Genomic DNA, 10,137 nt, shown 5'->3' with positions numbered 1-10,137 from the left:
TGGAATATTTGAAGTTTCCGCAGACGTTTGACACGGTTGAATATAGGTGAGTGGGTATGTTAAATTCCATGGGTAGGTACGTGTGGAATATATACGACTTGGATTAAAAAATGGATAGTGGAGACAATGAAGGGAATAGTGCTTTTCTCTGGACTGAAGGCTTGTTGTGTATCAGAAGGATCAGTGTTTGGTCAATAGCTGTGCATAAGGTATAAAAACGGAATCAGATGGGAACAACAAATATCATCATTCACATTTATATTTATTAAATGGTGAGAGTCGGCGAGTGCTTTTGTCGAAAAGGACCTGGATGTCCTTGGTCATAAGTCACTAACAAAATTCTTACGGGACAGGAAGTAAATGATATGTGGCTCTTTTTACAAAATGATTGGAGTACCAGGGTTATATATCTTACCAATGGTAGTGATTTGTTGAGACAGTATTTGGTGCATTGTGTACAGATTTGGTCTGTTTTATAAATAATGATCTCTTTGTCACCGAGACAGTGCAAAGGAGTTTCACCAGACTAAACCCTGGCATGATGTACCGTGACGAGAGAGTTCAGGATCTATGTGTTTAATCTGTAGCGCTGTCAGAGCATAAGAAGTTGAAACTTGATGGTTATGGACGGACACTCATTATGTCCCAAACAGCTGAATAGTGCGACAATTCCATACTTTCCATGGCATGTTTGATTCCTGATGTGTGCCTCTGCAGAGCCCCCATGTCGTTTGACAGAGAGGTACACGCTCTGAATGAATTCTGAACACTTTAATGCACAGTTACTGTGTGACACTGAATTGAATGTTACTTTGCAGACAATCCTGTCAGCAGTCAAAATACCTTCAGTCTGAAAGAGTTAACAATTATGCACCAGCATCTGACCTCCATATGGACCGTGAGTCTGTTTTCTTGAAAATTGAAGACATCTTGGAGAACGGTTAAAAAAGGTTGGCTTCATTCATACTACCGGAAAACCATGTTAAAGTAACACATAGGTAGTATGAGTAATTACGCCATGTGGACCAGATTGGAGCAGTCTATCCATTCAGTCACTGCTCCATTTGTTGCGATGTTGGAGGATCTGTGACAACTTCCTGTTCCTGTATTAATGACATGATAAGCTGAATGACCTCTTCCTGTTTCTTTTTAATCACTCCGAGTGTGAAATGATCTCTTTCTGATCCTGTGTAAGTGAAGTGTGGGAGTGAGCAGATTTCTTCTCTTCCAATGTAATAGGCAGGAGGGACTGAGTGAGCTACCACACGTCCTGTCCAATAGTTTGATAGACTGAATGTTTTCCCCATATTTTTGTGAACTCAGCTTGAGGTGCTGAATGATCTCCTCCATTTATTGTGGAAATTTGCGGTGTCCAGCAGTGCTGTTACATGAATGTTACCCAGACTTTAAAAGCATGGTCTTGAATGGTGTCCAGTTCTAGTTGCATACTGACTACTTCAAGAGCTGAGGAGTGGCAACTTGTTTTGAACATTAACTAACCTTCCATGAATATCCCCACTTCTGCTCAGTTTGGAATCAATGGGCTGAATGACCTCCTCCCACATTTTCTATAATAACCAATTGTACATGCCTGGGCTGAGGGAGCTACCCTGAGGATCTCCTACAGATGTGTCCCATGGCTGAGATGATTGATGTCGACTGACGATAAACATCTTCCCTTGTGCTATGAATGACTCCAAACAGTGGAGCGATCACTACCGATTCTCATTAAGTGCGATTTTCCTCAGGATCCTTAATGTCATCTCAGTCTAACACTGCCTTGAGTTCAGGGCCAGTCTTTCTTACCTGAGACCATGTGTTCCCTATTTTGTTCATATAAATAGGTCATGGTGTAGAAGCGGAGAATGTTTTCTTCAAACAGACGGTAGTGACTGTCAGGAAGTATCTTACACAGAGACTTAGGGGAGCTAACTCACTGAAAGGGACCAGTGGTGTCCCGCAGGGATCGGTTCTGGCACCTCTGCCCATTGCGACTTTTATACATGACTTGGATAAGGAAGTGAAAGGTTGGGGTTAATAAGTTTGCCAATGACACGAACGTTTGTAGAGTAGTACATAGTGTGGAGGGATGTTGTAGGTTGCAATGGGACATTGACTCTAATGCAGAGCAGGGCTGAGAAGTGTCAGATGGAGTTCAAATTGGAAAAGTGTGAAGTGATTCCCTTTGTAAGCTTGAATTTCAATGCAGAATACAGTGTTATATGCAGGATTCTTGGCAGTATGGAGGAACAGAGGGATCTTGGGGCCCACGTACATAGATCCCTCAAAGTTGCTGCTCAAATTGATCGGATTGTTAAGAAGGCGAATGGTGTGTTAGCTTTCATTAACAGGGGGATTGACTTTAAGAGCCGTAAGGTTATGCTGCAGCACTATAGAGCCTTGGTTAGACCACACTTGAAATATTGTGTTCAGTTCTGGTCACCCAATTATAGGAATGGAGATGGAAACTTTAGAAAGAGTGCAGAGGAAATTTGTCAGAATGCTGTCTGGACGGGAGGGAGATTGGGCTTTCCTGGTTGGCGTGAAGAAGAATGAGAGGTGACTTGATAGAGATAAACAAGGTGGTGAGAGGGCTACATATACATTGCATAGCCAGAGACATTTTCTCAGGGCAGAAATGGCTATCAGGATGAGGCATCATTTGGAGCAAGGTTTCGAGGAGATGTCAGAGGTCGGTTCTTTACACTGAGAGTGGTGGATGTGTGAAATGCACTGCCAGCAGTGGTACATTAGGGACATGTAAGCGACTCTTAGATAGGCACATGAGAAGATAGTACAAAGTAGTGCATGTAGGTTAGTCTGATCTGAGAGTAGGACAAAAGGTCGGTGCAAAGTTGAGGGCCAAAGGAACTATAATGTGCTATAATGTTCTATGTTCTATCTTCTATGAGAGTTTTTAAAGAAGATTTAGATGGATTTTGACCGATCAGAGAGGTGAGGGCTATTATCAATCGGGCATGAAAGAGGCTTTGAGACGTAGAGCAGATCAGTCATGATCTTAGTACGAGCAAGGCATGATTGGGGTTTGAACAATTTCCTCCTGTTTCCGATGTTCTCCCATTCTGTTATTGGAATGTTAGTGGGTGTTATTTTCCTGGAAGGTCTGTTATTGAATGTTGTAGTCAGAGAGACCAGAGGATTCTGTGAGCCATCTCTGGGTGAGGTCTCGAGGCTGTATTCACAGTGAATCTGGGTCTACAATATGACCAACAAATGGAGCACAAGTTACAGAGAGGGGAAGCTCCGTAAAGAGAGATGAGGGGCCTGTTTCATACCCAGCCTGGATTTTCCAATTCTATTTTCCAAATCTCCTAAACCGTGTGGGACAGACTTGAGAGGCTGTTTCTGTGCACCAGGTTATAGCAGTAAGTAGCATCCAACTGCTCCTGTCTAGCAGTTTTGAGGGGCTGAAAGGAACACAGAAACATGGGACTGAGGAGCAGGAGTGGGTAATTAGACACTTTGACCCTTCTCGACCAGGCACTAAGACTGTGGTTGATCAGGTTGTTGTCTCAGCTCCACTTTACTGTCTGTATCCCAATTCTATTTTCCAAATCTCCTAAACCGTGTGGGACAGACTTGAAAGGCTGTTTCTGTGCACCAGGTTATAGCAGTAAGTAGCATCCAACTGCTCCTGTCTAGCAGTTTTGAGGGGCTGAAAGGAACACAGAAACATGGGACTGAGGAGCAGGAGTGGGTAATTAGACACTTCTCGACCAGGCACTAAGACTGTGGTTGATCAGGTTGTTGTCTCAGCTTCACATAACTGTGTTTTTAGATCACTGTTCCCTTTTCCAGTCCCATTCTTCCACTGGTCACAAAAAAATTAATTATTACTAGGTTAGTGAAATGGCCAATGTTATAGTTCTCAGAGTGTGTCGGGTCAGTCATAGAGTTAAAGATATGTACAGTATGGAAACAGACCCTTCGGTCCAACCCGTCCATGCTGACCAGATATCCCAACCCAATCTAGTCGCACCTGCCAGCACCCGGCCCATATCCCTACAAACCCTTTCTATTCATATACCCATCCATTTGCCTCTTAAATGTTGCAATTGTACAGCCTCCACCACATCTTCTCTGCGTGAAAAAGTTGCCCCGTAGGTCCCTTTAAAGTATTTCCCCTCTAACTCTAAACCTATGGCCTCTAGTTCTGGGCTCCCCAACTCCAGGGAAATGACTTTGCCTATTTTTCCTATCCATGCCCCTCATAATTTTGTAAACTTCTATAAGGTCACCCATCAGCCTCCGACGCTCCAGGGAAAATAGCCTCAGCCTGTTCAGCCTCTCCCTTTAGCTCAGATCCTCCAACCCTGGCAACATCCTTGTAAATATTTTCTGAACCCTTTCAAGTTTCACAACATCTTCTTCTGAATAGGTCAGGCAGATTTCTTTAATCTGCTAAAACAAAACGTTTATGACTAAAACAAAGTTACTCAAACAATGATGTAAAGAAGGATGATGAGTGGGTATTGCAAACATGTACATTAATACTTCCCTTTGAAAAATACTGAGGAACACACACACACACACACACACACACACACACACGTTTGATAAAAAAATGGAAATCAAAATCTCTGCGGTTTTAACTTGAAAGAACATTGTCCAAATATTATTGGAACTCATGACAAAAGGAAAAACATAGAGTTTGGCCCAAATGTTATTCTACTTGTAGAGTCAGAGAGCCCTACTGCGTGAAGACAGGCCCTTTGGTCCAAACTAATCTATGCTGACCTTAATGTTCATCCATGCTAACCCCATTTCCCTGCACTTGGCCCATATGCTTCTGAACCTTTCCTATCCATGTACTTTTCCAAGTTCCTTTGAAATATTGTTAATGTTAATGCCTCAACCACTTTCACTAACAGCTCATTCCATATGCGTATTGTGCTCTGAGAAATATTTGCCCCTCTTGGTCTCTTTTATTATTTCCCCTCTAACCTTAAACTGACGCACTCTCGTCCTCGATTACAAAACTCTGGGAAAAAAAGACTTGGTCCGTTCACCATATCCGTGCTTCTCATGATCTTGCGTATTTTCTAACAAACCCGTCCCACCATCAGTCCCCCTCAGTCTCCTATACTCAAAAAAAAAATGTCATTGCTTGACCAACCTCTCCCTGTAACTCACACTGTTGGATCATGTCAACATCCTTGTAAATTCCGTCTGCAATCTTTCCAGTTTAATAACATCCTTCCAATAGCAATGTGACCAAAACTGAACACAGCAATGCAAGTGGGCCTCACCAACATCCTGAAACGTGCAACAGAACTTCCCAACTTCCAGACTGATGAATGCCCATGTGCCAAAAGCCTTCTTCACTTCCCTGTCTGCCTGTGACTTTACTTTCAGAGAACCATGCACCTGTACTCCAAGGTCCATCTGTTTCACTACACCATTTCACGCCCTGCCATTCACGACGAAATTCCCGCCTTGATTTTACTTTCCAAAATGCAAAACTCACGTCTATATATATTAAACTATATTTTCCTATTTCTCAGCCCAATTCCCCAGCTAATCAAGGTCCTGCTGCAATTTCTGAAAACTTCCCTCACTGTCATCATCAAATTCGCTTCGGCTTACTGGTCTATATTTCCCAGGTATTTCTTTCCTTCCCTTCTTGAATAAGGTAACAACATTCGCTACACTCCAGTCTACTGGGACCCCACCTGTAGCTAACAATGATGCTAAAATATCAAACAGGCTCCCTGTAGTTTCTTCTCTGTACTCCTGCTGTGTTCTTTGATACATGTGGTCAGAACCAGGAGATTTATCGACCTTTCTACTTTCTAATACCTGTACATCCAACACCTCCTCTACTATGATATAGATTGTCCCCAAAGATATCACCACTAACTTCCATAAGCTCCCACACCAAGTCTTCACGTATTTCTCTACAGTAAATACAGAGGAGAAATATCAATTGAGAACCTTCAGAATTTCCTGTGGTTCCACATATACATATCCACTTTGGTCCTTGAAGGGTCATATTCTCACTGTAGTTATTCTCTTTTCCTTAATATATGTAAATGAACTTTTTGGATTCGTCCTGATCTTCTCAGCCAAGGTTATCCCGTGCCCCCTTCTCACCCTCTTGATTTCCTTCTTCAGTTAACTCCTGTATCCCCAGTATATGTCCAGGGATTCCCTTGATGCTATCAACCTGGACCTTACTCGCACCTCCTCCTCTTTTTTTTTTGGTTAAAGCCTCAATATCTCTTGTTATCCAGGGTACCCTCTTCATGACAACCTTGCCCGTCACCCTCACAGAAATATATAGACATTGAGCTCTTGCTATCTCACTTTTAAATGCCTCCCAGTTGCTGGAGGTCCCTTTGCCTGCAAACAAACTACCCCAAACAGCCCATGCAAGTTTCAGACTAATTCCATCAAAATTCACCTTGCCTCAAGTTAGAACTTGCACCTGTGGACCAGTATGTCCCCCTCCATAACTATAATAAAATTAATAGAACAATGGTAACTGGTCACAAAGTGCTCTCCCACTGTCACCTCAGTCATCTGTCCTGCTCCATTTCTCAAAAGTATGTCGAGTTTTGCCCCTTCCCGAGTAGGCCCCTCTACACACTGCTTGAGGAAACTTCCCTGAACACACTTAATACGTTCACCCAATCTACGCCCTTAATTCTGTGTCAGTCCCAGTCTATGTTCGGAAAGTTAAAATCTCGTACAACGACAATCCTATTGGCCTTGCAAGTCTCCCCAATCTCTCCACATATGTTTGTTCCTCGAATTCCCGTTGACTATTTGGGGGCCTATAGTAAAACCCCAATAATGTCACCATTCCCTCCATATTTCTTAGCTCCGCCCACAAAGCTTCACTGGATGATTCTTCAATTGTTTTATATCTGATCACAGCTGTGATACTCACCTTAATCAAACATGCAACTACCCCTCCGCTCCTTCCACCACCACTATCCCGCCAAAAGCAGCTATAACCTGGTACCTTAAGCTGCCAATCTGTCTCTCCCTTAGTCATGTTTGTGTAATGGCTATAATATCTCCATCACACGTACTTACCCACGCCCTGAGTTCATCAGCCTTAGCTGTCAGCCATCTTGCATTGAAACAGATGCAATTTAATCCAACAGGCTTTCCTTGCCCTCTGTCGTGTTCCAGCCTGACCTTTCTCTTCACTTTACTGTTTCTGATTACTGTATCTCCTTCCATCCTCGCACTTTTCTCCCTGCTGTTGAGGATCCCAAGCTCAATAGCCTCCCCAGCCCCAGCCAATCTAGATTCAACCCTCCCTTGTAGCACGAGCAAACTTGCCTGGCAACATATTGGACTCCCTCCAGTTCAGGTATAGCCCGTCCCTCTTGAACAGTTTGCTTGTGCCCCACAAAAGATCCCAATGATTTAAAAATCTGAATCTCTGCCCCCTGCACCAATTCTTTCGCCACACATTCATCCGCCATAACCTTCTGTTCTTACCGTCACTAGCATGTAGTACTGGAAGTAAACCCGATATTACCACTGTCATGATCCTGGCTTTTATCTTTTTTCCTAGCTCTCTAAAATCACTCTGCGGGACCTCATCCCTATTTCTACCTCCGTCATTTGTACCAACGTACTCAATGACTTCTGGCTGCTGCCCCTCTCCCTTGAGAACGATTTGCAGCCGCTCTGAGACACCCTGGACCCTGGCATGTGTGAGGCTACACACCATCCTGAATTCCCATTTGCAGCCACAGAATCCCACAGAATCTCCTGTCTGCACCCCTCGCCCCACCACTATCGAGTCTTAGTAATTACTTCTGAAGTTATTCTGCTCACACAAGCTTCTGAAAATGTGATTCCTTCCCGGAACAGATGAAATTGGCTGAATTCCCTTTCCTTCAAGCAGTGGGGAGATTCCAATGAATCCTCATCCGGAATCCTCCATGAGTGATAAAACCGACTGCGCTTTCTTTTTGCTTGCACACATTGCTGTGATGAGGGATAGGGAAAGAGAAAGGGAGGAACAGACTGTTCCTTCTCAGACAGATTACACTTTTCCATCTCTAAATTGATTCAATGACGTTATTACTCCCCAAACTGGACCATGTGAAATCTCCTTGAACATTGTCTGAAGGATATGACTCCATCACATTTCCTGCTTCATGTAAGTGCAATAACCAATAACCAATTTCAATAACCAATAATTTACCCTACTTGATTTGAGGATGTGTTTATATGTGCCTGCGTAATATAAAAATAAAACGTTTAATGTCTTCACCATATCTGCGTTAAAATGCATGTGTTTTATTCTGAAAGAAATACAGAAATTGCTGGAAATGCTCAGCAGGTCTGGCAGCATGTCTGAAGAGAAATGAGAGTTAAAGTTTCTGGTCTAGTGACCCTGCATCAGAACTTGTCTTATTCTTAAATTACATCCCCAGTTTTATTCTCCCACACAAGAGGAAATATCCGTCAAATATTCACCAGCTGCACTCTCCTCGTGATCTTGTATGGTCAATAAGAACATCTCTCATTCTCAGGCCGAAACTGGTAATCCGTCATGTGCCTTCATCGGAAGGCCAAGTAAAGATAAGCATCTTTGTAATATTTGAAACCAATTTAGCTTTTTTTTCAGTTGTGGGGATCATAACTTCAAACAATACATCAGACGTGGTCTCTGCAATGCCTCGTACTGATGCAGGAAAATATCGCAAAATTTAAACCCGATACCCATTGCACAAAACAGCATCATTCCGCTTCCCTTCCAAATCAATTGCTGCATCTTCAGAGCAACTTGATGTGATTCATCCACGAAGACACACAAATCCCTGTATACCACCAAGTTCTGCATTCTCTCTCCATTTACATTATTTACTGCTGGTTTATTGTTTCCCCAAAACACAAAGTTCCAGTCACCCACATTGTACTGCTTTTTTTTTGTCACAGCTTTACTCACTGCCCTCCCCTGTCTGTATGCCATTGCAGATGTTCTGCCTCCACTTGACACCTTATTGAATGTTTGTCCTGGTGTGTGAGCAAACTGTGCTCCAGTCCTTTCAGCCCCTTCATCCAAGGCATTAGTCTGGATTGTAATCTGTTGATAAACTCACACTGATCCCTGAGGAATTCAACTAGTTACAGCTTTCCACGCTGAAAATTATCTCTACTCTATATTTCCAGCTGGTTATCCAGACCTTCCCTGTTCCTGTGTAGCTGCCCAGAAAGGTTGCATGGCCTCCTCCAGTGAGATGTAATTTAGTCATTGTGTTGAATGATGTATTCTATTCCTGTGTAACTCCACAGAGGGGCAGAATGGTCCCCTTCTGTCTCATTATTACGCACCTGACTGGCTGAAAGGCACTTTCCTCTCTCTCTGTAACAGCCTCGAGGGGCGAATTGGGAGTACCACATGTGGGATAAGAGCATCACTTGGCAATTCGTCCCCTCCAACCTGCTGCTCAGTTTAGAAACATCAGGGCTGGTCTGAGTGTAGCTGACCACCCCCTTCCTGTCTCTTGTCAATAAACATTGACTCGTCTGCCCATCAAAGATCAGTCAAGATCAGCCTTGAGTATCTTCAATGATCCAGTCTTCACTGTTCCCTGGGGAAGACAGCGCCACAAATTGCACAATCCGAAGGAGAACAGAACAACGTTATCGCAAATGTCAATGGGAGATCTTTTAATTTTAAAGTGTGTTAACCTCACAGAAGGTCGCCTCCTCTTCTGAGAAATAACAGCACAACAAATAGGAACAGACGTAGACTAATCAGCTCCTCAAACCTACCCCACAATCGCATTGACTGTTCAGTAAAGTATTTATCAAACTCAGCCTCCATTGCACTTTCCAAAAAAATATTCCTGTCATCTGACGGCCACACAGTATAGGAAATTGAAATAAGATCATTAGGCCCATCAACTCTACTTTGCTGTTCGGACCTGCCTGACATGTTTCTCAACACAATGCCCCTACATTCTCAATGTAACTCTGAACCCATGTTTTAATCAAAAATTATCTATCTCTGTATTAAAGATATGACTACCTGTATCTCGATATTGGTGTGTGTGTGTGTGTGTTTATCTATTTCATCGCAGGACACAGGGTGGCGGTGGAATGTTATGTGTGCGTGTTTTGTATATATCTGTTTAATGGCAG

The sequence above is a fragment of the Chiloscyllium plagiosum genome, unplaced genomic scaffold (genome assembly GCF_037043375.1).
Source record: "Chiloscyllium plagiosum isolate Xiang-an unplaced genomic scaffold, Cpla_swu_hap1 HiC_scaffold_49, whole genome shotgun sequence".
In the NCBI taxonomy this organism is placed as follows: domain Eukaryota; kingdom Metazoa; phylum Chordata; class Chondrichthyes; order Orectolobiformes; family Hemiscylliidae; genus Chiloscyllium; species Chiloscyllium plagiosum.
Note: the sequence above shows the minus strand (reverse complement) of the source record.